Here is a 13,805-nt window from a genome sequence, read left to right as displayed (position 1 = left end):
CACTGAATGTCGTGCTTAAAGTGTCGCCTGTAATGCCACTTGGCCGTGGAAGCATGACAAGAAGCCTGATCTATTATAGTGTCCTCATTCATCCACATGGATCAGTGCCAACTCATAAAAGTAGGGACTGACATGTCTGTCAGAGTACAGTATGAAGGAGAATCACACATAGAGGAGGTGATGGTGTCTCTTCCATGACAGCAAGATGGAGCCGATTAGCCTGTCTGACCCTGGCTGTACATTTATAATCCATACATTTCAAATCGGAAGAGAGAAAGACACTCAAATTCAGAAGCAAAACAAGAAGCTGAAGACTTTTTTGTTTTCCGTCTCAAGTACTTCCCCACTTCCTATGTGTGTGTTTTTTTAACAACTTCCTGGTTGCCTTTTTCCCTCAGCTGAAGTCTCAAATGTGGGTCAGCAGTCTGCATGACTACATTTTATGGGCTCATAATGGACCGGTTCCAAAATGTTTTGCTTGTCTCAAGTGATCACACAAATGGCTACAGATGCAGATGTGTATCCGCATGTTGACAACTTTTAAAACAACCACAAGTTAACATTTAAGACAATCTGTGTACTTTAAGACCCTGTTTTGAGATAATAGGAAGTATGTGTAACTTTAGACTCTAAATAACCCTTCCTTAATTGATTGTCATAATCAATCAGTATGTTAATCATTCCACAGTTAATCTGTGCAGTCTCCACAGAGTCTACAGAGTATGTCAACAATTGCACGTCTTGAATTGGATCAACAAGCCAGAAACCAACTGCTGATTGTCAATAGGAAGCTGGTGTGTTAATTACGATTTTGATATTTTTATGACAGACCTAAATGTGATTCTGTGTTTTTGCTGATTAAAGAAAAAACCCTGAACAGAAGCTATTACAATTGCAGTTGCTTTATGTGTGACCCTTTTTCAGTCTGAAGTTTGCAAGTCTAGGAATCTTAACATTTGTTGACACTGAGTCATCTTAAAGATGTGTAATTATATTTGCCATTTCTTTTCTTTTTTTTAACGCTAATGCTAGCATGACGCCATGCTCCCATTGACATTTTCAACAGGTATCATGTTTAGCATGCTCACTGTCCAAGTTAAGCATATTAGCATGCTAATTAGCAATAAACACAAAGCAGCCTGTAGCAGAGGCTGATGGGAACGTTATTCGCCTTGAAGGCATTTTGTCAGAAAATCACCAACGTTAATACAATTCATCCTCAGGGGAACATGAATGGCAATTCCAAACTTTATGGCAAACCATCCAATAGTTGTTGAAATATTTCACTCAAAATCACAGACGTGAACCTAGCGTTGGTGCTAGAGGAAAAGTCATTCAGGCTCATTCACTGGGGACCATGAATGTCCGTCTGAAACATCATGGCAATCTTTTACATTAGTGCCGTTAGTAGTCGCTGAGATATTTCAGTCTGGAACAAAGTGGTGGACCGACTGACATTGACATTCATATAACCACACCCCCAGCATTTCTAAAAAGCACTGAGTATGGGGCGGTGATGTTCAACAATAATCAAGAGTGTGATTCAAAGCGAGAACATACCTGTTATCCTTTCACACTGATCCACCAGGACACCAGCTACTAAGCTGTTTGTACATCATGACAATCACACTTAAGGACTTTCCCCCTCTGGCCTGTATTGACTTATGTCTGACAGACCTCTGATAACAAATGTGTTCTTCTGTCAGGGTCTTTGATCATTTAGACAAGGTCTTAGTGCTCTAATATAATCTCAAAGCCTCCTTTCCTTTTAATTCTGGACGTTTAGGTTGCGTAGGAGAGTTCTCCTAATAATAGCCAGTTGTCATGTGAGTGAAGAGATAATGGAGCAGATGAAAGTCAGACATCAGAAAACCTCAAGTGCATGTTCCCAATTAGACAAAAGCCACTTCTCATAATGGAGAGGGCGAGTTTTGGTCCTGCGTATGAGCTGCCTCTTTGAACATTTTCAGCAAATCATTTTAAAGATTAAAAAATATATATCTACCCCCTTTGAGCACATCCAATACAATATCAATAATAAGCTGTGCAATGTAATATACAGAAATATGAAATACACAAACATCTTTATCTCATGTTCTATGTTTTCTGGGTCCCTGTGGATGTGTTGAATAGCTTTTACCAACATTACTTTTAAACCAGAAACAGTCTGTGGGTATGTGATTTCAACGTTAAAGCCTCTGCAAGTCCTCATTATTTGACATTTTAGGATTAGAGTCTCTCTCCAGACGTCCTTGGACTTGAGACAAGAGTAATAGCAATGCTACATTAGCAGACCACTCGCCTCAGTGGCAAATCTTCGTGTAATGAGTCACACTTTCCCACTGTTTATTCAGACTGCAGCTGTCGTAGTAGTCCAGGTTTTCGATGACTGATCTGGCTTCTGATGTGGTACCAGTGTGATGCCAGTTCAACCAGCTTGTGAGACGTGGAGTCACAGCCGCACAGCCAGTCTGCCAATTATTGGCATGGCATCTTTTATTGAGGCGATAGCACTTGACTGACTGTGCTAACTCACTTCAGTAGCAAATTCCCACTGTCTCACCACTCTTCAACCGTGGCCGCTCCACAGCCGATACAGAGTTTGAGGAAACAGTCTATGACAACTAGTGCACTTAGTTCTGCACTTAGTATGAATGAAAGTGACGGCGGATCAAGGAGGGTGTCTGCTGAACAACCAAAATAATGCTACTTGTGTTGAAGTAAAAGTAGACTACGTTGGAGTTAATGAATCAAAAAATCCTTATTCCACTGCTGTTTATGAGTTGAAACTTCCAAGCATGCGACAGTTTAGCCACAGCGAAAACAACGATAATTCAATTGTCATGCAATGTAGTGAATATACAAAGAGTATGAGATGACTCCCCGTGCATGTGTCAGTAAGCCTGCAACTAGTGTCAAATGTGTTAAGCTAAGCAACAAATTGTTGTGTCCTGGTTTGAGGCCTCATTTGATGGCCATGCTTGCGGAGTTAAATGCTGATAATAAGTAAATTATAGTCATTATTGATATTTCAGTCAAGTGTGATTACTTACGGTTTTGTGTAGCAGAGGTCTCAGTTTTTGTATTTCTATTGTACCTCTACCAACATTTATTCAGATATGCTGGCTGCCACATTTGAAAGTAACCGCACATTTTTCTTTGAAACATACAAGTACATTTTTTATAATGTTAACCCATGTTTGCAGAGTTAACTGTTGATTAAGCTTGATTCATTAAATTATTTAATATATTCTATTTGGATAATAATGCACCTGAATGGTTTCTTATTATAAAACATAGCAACGTATTTTTACATGAGCAGAACTGTAGGGACAGGAAGTACAAAATCAGTAAGAAGTCTCTCTCATAAAGGTCTCCTTTTTGACTCTATCCTGACATCTAATAAACAAGTAGGACTTAAATATTCTCAAACTCTAGAAGTAAACTCTTGAGAGACACGGTGGCTCTATTGGGCGATGGGAGGTAACAGTCTAAAAAGTCTGACCTTTAACACCCAGAAATCATGCAACATGATGTCAATAAACTGCACACCGCACACTTGTATTTACCAACCTGTCTAGTCTGTGATTGCTTTACACCAAAGGATACTAAAAACTTTTTTTTTCTTAACATGTTACACTTGAGGATTCCTTACCAAAAGTAATTGTGCCCCGTTTGCATTGTCTCCTAGTAGTTTTTGCGTTCCCTATCAATTATTTTTCCTGCAAGCTCAGATAATGTCTATAATGTTTGGCCATGGAGGAAAATAATGTTCTTCAATGATTTCTGAAGCTCTCACGTCATAATAACCAAATCAATTAATGAAATGTAGTGCTAATTAGCAAATATTACCACACTAACACGCTAAGCTAAAATAGAAACCATGGTAAACACAAAGCCTGTTAAACATAAGCAAGTTAGCATTGTCATTGTGAGCTTATTAGCATTTAGCTTTAATAACTGCTATGCCAAAGTGCAGCCTCATATGCATGGCTGTCTAGTCACATAAATATCTCTCTAATAAATATGCATGCCTCTAAAGTGATACTCTAAAGTCGTGATTCTCAAAGTGAGGTCTGTGGCACTCTGCCTGGAGGTCTTCTAAAATGTTTTCAGATTAATTTATTCATATTATAGAGGTATCAAAATAAAAAAAAGTTTTATACAAAAGGCTTCATAGTTCAACGAAGAATATTTGACATTATAATAATATTTGGCTTGTGGGTATCCTGTGTTTAGATGGTGCACATATTTTTAATACATGTCAAACTTATTCCTAATACATGCCCTCTTGTGTTGTTCTTTCACACAACAAAGACTTTAGAAGTGTAAAAGGGACAGCTGCCATTTGTCATATAAAATAACAAAGTCAACTAATGTTTTAATGAAATTATCTAAAAATGTGTGTCATATGGTAGCTTAAACACACTGCATACACAAATGATAAGAAACAATGCCAGAGTGATGATATAGAATCATTATGGACAACACGTGTGAGACATCTAAGATTCATAAAGATCTCCCACATTTTACTGCATTATTCACCACCCGCCTACATGGAGATTAGTTCTGCTCTTTTAATGTAGGTCATGCTGTTGGATGATGAGATGACATTTAGTGCTCATAACATAAGCAAGCTTCACTACATAACACATGTTCAGTGTTGGGTTCTTTACATCCTGTGTCTTTGTCCAGACTGCCTTTGCCTTTACATCAGTGAAAAAAACTATATTGGTGTGATAATCACTCAGACTCGAAGCCATATTGCCTCGAGCTACATTTGTGATACTGGTATTGATGATGTCATCGGGGCCCTCTGCTGAAGCACTGACTGTCATTAATTAGACTGTGGCACTGCTGTTCGCTCTGTGTTCCCATGGTAACAATGTGTGGTGTCTACTTTCCCCCAACCGAAGCAGCTATGTCCATCAAGCCGCTGGTTTTTTTTCTTCTTCATGGTCCAGGAGATTTTTCATGCACACCTCAAGAAGCCCATTTATTAGAGTGATTAATATTAATAAAGTCGCTGTTTGCTTTGACTCTTCATCATAACAACCTAAACCTTCTTAACACATTATACACAGCAGCGATACATGATTTACTGCAACCCGGTCGCCAGATGAAATGTTGGCATTTTACGTTTCTGCAAGCCAGGGATATGTCGACATTTCTGAACCAAAAGAATGTTTCATGTTAACATTTCTACATACATGTGTATCAAAGTTAAAGTTTTAACCGCTTGTGGGGCTTTTGTTTGGTTACGTTTAAGTACTTGGGTTAGGTTTAGTGAAAGATCACGGTTCGGTACGTCATTTTTAGGAGACTGAGCTAAAAGATGGGCCACAGAGAGGATTTACTGTTGCAACTTTGAAGTAATAAGCACAAGTAATAGTTTTTTATGAAAACATACAATAACATTGTATTTGATAAAGAACATCTCAAATAACATTAATAAAACAAAATATCCTTAGGATATAAATATCTGAAGAGGTAAAGAAGAATACGTACCGTAATTCACAGTGTATACTCATGTGTAGATGAGGTAAGATCAAAGCCCTAACTGTCAATAGAAGGTACTCAATAAAATCTTGGTATTTCTGATGATGAATGCTTCACTGTCTTCTCCCAGAGAGATAAGAGCGTCACACCAACAGTAGACGTTCTTCGTGCAGCAACTAAAGAAAAATCACCTTATTGCCGGAAATGGTGTCCCACTTTTTTCTACATAACTACATAAGAATTGAGCAGGCAATGGAAAAATGTCCATCACTGGTCAGTAAGGAAACAAGTCATCACGCCGCTCCTCAGCACCGTCCATCTGAACCACACAGCAGCTAACGCTCCCCTGGGCAACAGCTGAACCCTCGCGCTCAATGAGCTTTACCCACTGGACAACCTGCTGTGCACTAAGGGGAAAAAAAAACGGATGCCCTTTCTTCATGCTCTTTATAACTGCACTTAGGTAAACAATCTGAATCATGTACTCGTATTTTTTTTGTGCTGAAATTGTAAATCAAATAATCCATTTGTCAATCAAAGTCTTTTTAAGTAAATTTGCAAGCAAAGATACCGTTGACATATCGTTTGATGGCTATATAGTATTTTTCATCATTTTAGGGCTCTAATTCAATTGATGAAAATTATTGAAGGCATTTGATAGACAGAATTTGATTAGCGTAAGTAAATAATAACATTCATGCATCCTATCCTTTTTTATGTGGGTCTCTTTCACTTATTCTGTTTACTTTTCATGCTTACTCAACAACGTTTGTCAGTGATTTTTGCTGATACTTTACCCAAAGTGCCTCGTGATGACACATTCACCACACAGCACAGCCTCACTGTTGGTGGCCACATCCTTTCAACGAGAAAACAGACCTTTAAAATAAACGTCCCTTTCACCAGGTAGATCTACTCTCAAATTTTCCTCAGAATTATATTCTTTCAGCAATTCTAAACGAATCACCAAATTATTCCAGACCTGTTATTGTGTGCTGCTGCTCAGAAAAAAGATACAATTACCTAAGGCGGTGTGTGAGCAAATATGTGGGTCACGATTCTAAGGCACGGGTGGAAAGGGCAATGCCGCTCCTTCTTTGTACCGCTGTCTCGAACTCAGATTGCAGGTTACGTCTTTTATTAAATTCCTGCCGGTGGAAGGGTGCTGATTCCTTTTACAATGGCTCTGAGAAACATTTAGATCTGATAACCAGAATAATATATTTTTATGGATCCATCAGGGAGTGAGTATTTGTAAAAACCCAAAACCACAACCAGCCGCTTCAGAGTCGGTGCATAACACCGACTCTGAAATGAACTCAAACAGCCTTCTGCAAGCAACCCATGGAAAAAATGACCTTATGTCTCCATTCCTATCTATTGCTATTTAATTTTCCTTGTTATGAAATGTTGCCGTCCGTGTTTCCAGAGCTCCCCTCCTGAAAGCACACAGATCTCTCTCATTCAATTCAGGTTTCTTTTTAAAGAGAAAAGCAGCTTGTGATAAATAAATTTAAAAAAAACATTCATGTCTTGAAAAGAAAGGGTGAACCAATTGCTGAATACTAAATTGCACTATAACCAAATATCCATTCTGTCTCATTTTATTCCACTGAAAACCAAAAGCACAGGACTGTAGATATTTTTCATTCTCAGATTCAAACAGCTAGACATTAATTTTGCATACGTTTGTGAGGTAATTAACATTTTAATTGAACTACAGGACAGAATACCAGCTGCAGATGGTCTCTTTTTGCTGGCCCGAGGGCCTGTTAACCGAAGAAATGAGTTGACAGTTAATCACAATGCCTAAATAAGACAGTGGGTTAATAACGTCTACATTTTTAATGATAAAAGGCTGAATCATTAATCGTCTGGGGAGAAAAATAATCACACTGACTGGTTTTCACATTCAGGTTAATGCTTCACTCCTAATTAAAGTAGCAAAATACAGCTAATTTGGATGATTTAAAAGACCTAAATCTCCTTGGGTGCACACATTATTCAGCTCATGCTAACAGGGAAGCAGATCGGTGTAGTGAGTGCATGCTTCACTGTGATAATGACTCACGATTCATTCAATCTGCTGAAGTATCCTTGAGAGAAGCCTTACATCACTTCCAGCTTCTTTGACCTCTGTGTGGAACATACTCCACTTCCTTGGGTTCTTAAGAGATACATATCATATCAACAATGTTGAGAATAATAATACTGCACAAGATGGGACGAGAGCATCCACGTAGTGTCAGTATGCTGTATTTAGGAGAAACTAGTAGCATACAACATAGTTACGTAATTAGATAAGAGAAAATAAATGTATTTCAAATCAGTTCAGGTACTGAGAAAAAAATATGCAATTACAAAAGGGGTTACATCCGATTATATTGTTGTTGGTAAAAAGCTTAGCCTATATGTAGAATATAATAATCATTGTGTTGTTCCGTTCTAATCTTAAGTCAAGTATTGAAGTAATCAGTGTTGAGTATTGTGTGTATTTTCAGCTTTATTGCCCAGTTTGTTAGAAAAGTAATCTAAAAGTAATCAAATGTAACAAGTGTTACTTTGTATTATCCGTAGTAGTCCCATTACTTATAGCATTTCTAACAGGGTAATTAGTAATCTGTAACCTATTACATTTCTAAAGTAACCTTCCCAACACTGTCAGTATACGTCTTACCTAAATGTAATCACATGGTATGTGAGATTCTGACACTCTAGGTTCAGTGTCACGAGCCACAATCAGGTTTTGCTTACTCGCCATCACAGATTGCAGATACTGAACATCAGAGGAATGAGGAACCCCACCAGGAAGCGCTCCTTCTATTCCAGCATCAGACCCGACATGCTCGTTTGGTACGGTCTTCTGCTGCGTTGTCTTCACCAAGACAAACCGCATTGTAAAGCCCACGCAGCCAACACCCTGAGCTAAAGATCCGAATCACATGTAGGTCAAACACACATATTGTGAAACCCTTTTTTTTTTTTCTTCATCCGAAATACAAAGTGTGGCCGCTCCCGATTCTTGAATGTTACCTTTTGTTGGTAAAGACAGATAAAAGCTCATGTGAATCAGCTATATAAAGGTTCTCCTAAATAAAAGTAAAACAAGGAGACAGTGCAGCACTCAAATTGGCCGAATTAATTTCTTTACTTTAAATGTGGTTAATGACCTCAAAAGTCACCCAGAACAATTTAGGTCCCTTTTTTGCTTAATAGAGATCTTAGTGTACTACTGCAGCATCTCTGAAAAGGTTTCACACATCATGCTCAGATGTTTATCTCGGAGTTTCACGCTACTAATATAAAAAGAGAGGAAGCTAAGTCACATAACGTGATAGGTCTTGGGGCCTGTAGAAGGCGCATTAAAAAAAAAAAGCAGCTAAATGTCTTAATCATGCCCTGGTGGATGTGAGCCTGCGAGCTACTGAGGACAATGACTGTGTGCTTTGGAGCAAGAGATCAGCGACAGCAGCAAGGACGATGACGTCTGTGGAGACCGTTATATAACTGGAGCTGAACATTTTGTCTGTCATAGTTACAAGGTGAAAGAGGGATACATGAATACCAGTCATAGTCCCGAGAGTCATGTGCACCGTCGTTCCTCTGGCCCGAGTTCATTGAGGCTGACATCAGTCAGTGCGGCATTTTGGAGCAAAAGGAATGTCCGTGTTTGACGTTATTAATCAGCATGTCTGTCTCTTTAGACACATGGCTTCTCTCAGGGGTTCAAGGCTCCTTACTGGTGATTCCCCGACTATTCGCTATTCAAAAAAATGTATAACAAGGCATAGAAAAAACATATTGGACAAATAATTATTCAAAAAAAGAGTATTTTAAGTCTTAAAACATGTCTGGAGGGGACCTTTAAGGACTTTCTGACTTTACCTCCCACATCCAGCTCATTAGCTATGCACAAAGTGTCTCAGTGAGTCTATTAAAGCACGATAAACAGCAGAAGTAGTGTAGAGTACAGCAACAACATAACAATAAATCATCCTAACAAAGAATAGACAAATATCTCAACATTGAAAGACCGAGAGAGAAATGAGTAAGTAAAACTTTCTCACAATCGTACAGGAGATGTTATAGGAAAAGATAGAGAGTGACATTAGGCATGGTCTTAATAAAAGTCTTGTAATGCTAATATGTTGATATATGTATCTTCACAGAGAGCAATACACAGACCATGGTGCCAGTTAGTGAGAAGTGATTAACTCCAGTCAAACTAAATGCAGAAATTAAACCCCTGTTTGTGTTTTATATTGTCCATTACAATTGTACAAAAGTATTCTAGGACTTAAATTAGTAAGTATTGTAAAGTGTCTTTGAGTACTTTGAAAAGCACTTGATAAATAAAAAGTATTATTATTATTATTATTATTATTATTATTATTATTATTATTATTATTATAATAATTGCAAACTATCTTTGAGGGTTGGACAGAGGGCTTACCAAACAATTGAAACGTCAGGAACTATGTGCTACAGGTTGTTAAGGTGCATGGGAAATCTAGTCAAGATCAAGTTATTCCCAAGGGAAACAAGTGTTACAGCCAAGTGTAAAGCAAGTACAAAGGCATCCACGTACAGGTCACATGAGAGTTTCCATATAATACTGAACGAACTTTTGCACAATGACTCCAACGTTTTGAAACATCTTATAGAGGAGCAAAATCCAAGATTCATTTCTCTGACTTCCTTATAGACAATATATCACTAAGCCGCAGTTCTCTTCGGCTTCAGCAATAGCATTTAATCTTTGTTTCTAAAACACAAATAAACATTGATATCAATGTGAGTAAGTCAAATGTAATCAACCTGTTTCACTCCATTTCATGTGTGTTTGAGGTGAATCAACGTGGGCTGAACATTCAACATTCATTCTATGCGGAGCGCCTCTGTCTTCTTAAAGAGACAGAGCGCAGGAAGGATATCTCCGCCGTTGCACAGACCTACACCATTTGTGCATGCCCAGTCACACTAAGCAGCTCGAGCAATATTCAGACTAGCCTTCAGTTTAAGCTTGCAGGACATGGCCCAGTAACCTACTTTCCCCACAACATGCTCTGTAACATCAGAGACGGGACTGTGTGTCATCAGTTAAACAAACCTTCACCGCAGCATATTTTCAGCAAAGAGACTAAAAAAACTTTAAAATATCTAAATAACAGACACAGCACTGCTGAGGCAAAAACAGAAATGATCACAATTATTTCTCCGTCCATAAGTCTCTTGCTCAGTTTACTCTCAAAGGTGACATACGATGTTGTAAACTGATGTTCTTTGCGTATTAACAGTAGAGGAGACACAGACATGTATAGGGACGAGAAGGAATTCAATAGAGGAAAGGATGAAGGGAGAAATTGTCAAAAAGATTGGGATACTATGGGGCTAATTGTGAAAAGTATTGTCATAATTCTTAAATGCTAAGCCATAGTAATGGGTTTATTAATTATAATTACAATATATCAGTCCTAGTTATATAAACGTTTCTTAAAATGATGACAAGCCTGCCCTTGATAGATAGATTATGAGATTTCTTGTGTAATAATAATAATATGAATTAATTAATTGTATTGCCTGCTGCAAAAACTGGGTTTTCCCCCCCTTCCTCTGTGTATATCCCATCCCACAGTCCATGTGCCAGGTGAACAGCACTATAACACTACAACCTGAAACCCCTAAACTATTGTTCTGAATTTCTAGGTTAACATAAACCACAAACATCCAAAGTGACACATAGTAACATGTAGAGCATTGATAGTGAGCCTAATAACTATGACACTGGTGATAAAGTATGACCATTAACCACTTAGAGGTTGTGGACTAATGGACTGTGTGCTGATTGAATGGTTGAATTACTGTTTTTTAGCAGTGGGTGTATATCTATCCTCAGTTTATTTATATGGGATAAAGACAACGTATCAAAAATTGCAATATGAGTACATTTGGATTGGTAAGAGATTGATAATGTCTGCAGTTCAATGCATTTGCTTTATTGTCCAGCCTTTGTACCCCATAATTAATATAATTATTATTTTCACAAGTGAGAAAGTGAAACAGCTGTCAGCAGAAGGCAGCCATAGCACATAAAGAACAAGTAGTATCGCTGACTCCTGAGCTTTGTTTCTGTAGGGGCAGACTGTATACCGAAATCTAATCTCGAAACTCATTTATCTAGCCCACGGTGTAAATGAGGGTTTGTTGGATTCGGTGTCAGGACCAGAAATTAGCTGAAGCGAGAGGACGGCAGCATGAGTCACGAGGCCGGCCCAAATGTTCAGCAGCATGATGTAAAAAAGAGCATATGATGCAGCAGTGAACACCCTGGTTCAGTCAGTCATGGACCAGCCCATCCTGTCCCACTCAGCTGTCAGCACACATCCTCATCACTATTCATGATGAGCTCTGGGCCGAGCTCAGCACTGACGCAGCAAGCTCAAGCCTCAATGAGAGTGTACTCGGATGAAGATGAGGAACAATCATTTTGGACACTGACATGATTTGCACAAAGGCTCCTTTCAACTACAACACAGGCATTTTTTTTTGGGGGGGGGGGGGGGGGGGGGGGTCGGATGCCAAGTTGCCGTCGACTTCAGTCATCAGTCTTTTAATTTAGAGAAGTGAGACATGAGCCTTATTAAACTCTTTTTACCATCACAACATGCAGCATCTCTCACTTATCCCAGTCCCAATAGCCTAAATATGTCTTCACACACAAATAAACCCTCTCCATTACCCTTTTAAATAAATGTCACTGACTTAGGCTTACAGTTCTTTCTCCTCTGATCATACAATGTTATACTTTTTCAGATGTAATAATGTGCCATTGTAAAAAAGCCCCAAACCCACAGCTGGTGTCCAGGTGGCTATGTCAACACATACTAAACTTCATATTAGTTACAGTTAAACAGCACTTCATTAAGAGGGTCCCTTCACACTGCTGCACACATCAGTACAAGAGAACATGTCAATCTCTTCAAATACACCACGAGTACATGCACATGTGTCAAACAGTCATGTAGGTTAAATCTTTTAACTAAAACGTGAAAAAGCACTCACTGCCTCCACACATCAGCTAGTGCTAAACTGACTGAATGACAGCCACTGGTAGGAAAAACAAGTTTTAAGTATTTAAGTAGCATATTAAGCTCAGCAAAGACTTGAAGAAAGAGAAAACTATGAGCATGATTCATTTCGTACATGTTAAAAGATTTTCTACACCCGTTAATTTGTTCGCAGCAGTGGGTTTGTAACAGCCGTGACGTTACAAGTAATTACGAAACGGGCACGGTGGACCGAACCGTTAGCGCGTAACGACACAGAGCTGGAGCCTTACCGTATTCTGCGAGATAAACGGTGGTCAGAAGAAAAACAAAACGGAAGCATGCGGGAAACCGCCCCCCCCCCCCCCAAAAAAAAAAACAAAAAAAAACTCCGACGTCCTATATTCCAAAAAAGTTGCCCAGAGATGAAACACAGCCTGTGGAGGAGGAGGTCCTGACCCAGCCCACACACCTCACTCTTTATATCGTCGCGAGTCCTGCCCACATGCACGGATGAAAGCTGAATGAAGAGATTTCTCTGCAGCCAGAGTTCGTCCACTCTCGGAGTCCCGCCCACCGGACTATATACTGTACTAAACAAAGTTATGCGAGCTGTCGTTTGTGTGTATAAGTGGTGGTGGTGGGTGGGCTTTAGAGATGCCCTTTAAATGAACAGATAGTACATTCATGTGATTAAATGCCCTCCGAAAGATCCGTTAGAAATTCTAATTGCCTGATCATAAAAATCATCAACAGGTTATTAAAAGCTCTGAACACCGGTATTCCATATTTGTACTGTACACTGGTGTGCTTGGTGTGAGTCATGCCTTCTGCTCTCTGAGTCATGCTTTCAGAAGCTATTGTATACAGCTGATCTTCACATATTGGTCCACATGGGTTTAGGCTGATCAGAGCAATGCTGAAAATGTAAGACAAAAGCAGTTGTTAGATGAATTAGTCCGCTCGGTTTCACATAATCCAACAAGTTATCGAACACTGTAGCGCCTGCCTTATGTGCAATCAGTGCAAATCAGTGCTGGAAGTAAGGGCCCCTCTGAGACCCCAAGGATGACTGTCTCTAAGAGGCTGTAGGGGACTCAGTTTTATAAACTAAAGTGAAGATATTGGTATCATGTGAAACTAGACAAAGTAAGGAATCCATCGGTACCATATCATACAAGGGGGGGCTGAATAATGCTTCAGATAGGCTTCTTAGGCATCTTCAAAGGGTCCCTGGACCTCTGACCTTAAGATATGTTT

Source organism: Cebidichthys violaceus, unplaced genomic scaffold (genome assembly GCF_023349555.1).
Source record: "Cebidichthys violaceus isolate CVI_PGR_0920_01 unplaced genomic scaffold, fCebVio1.0.p SCAF_20, whole genome shotgun sequence".
Lineage (NCBI taxonomy): Eukaryota > Metazoa > Chordata > Actinopteri > Perciformes > Stichaeidae > Cebidichthys > Cebidichthys violaceus.
This window is presented reverse-complemented; position numbering follows the sequence as displayed.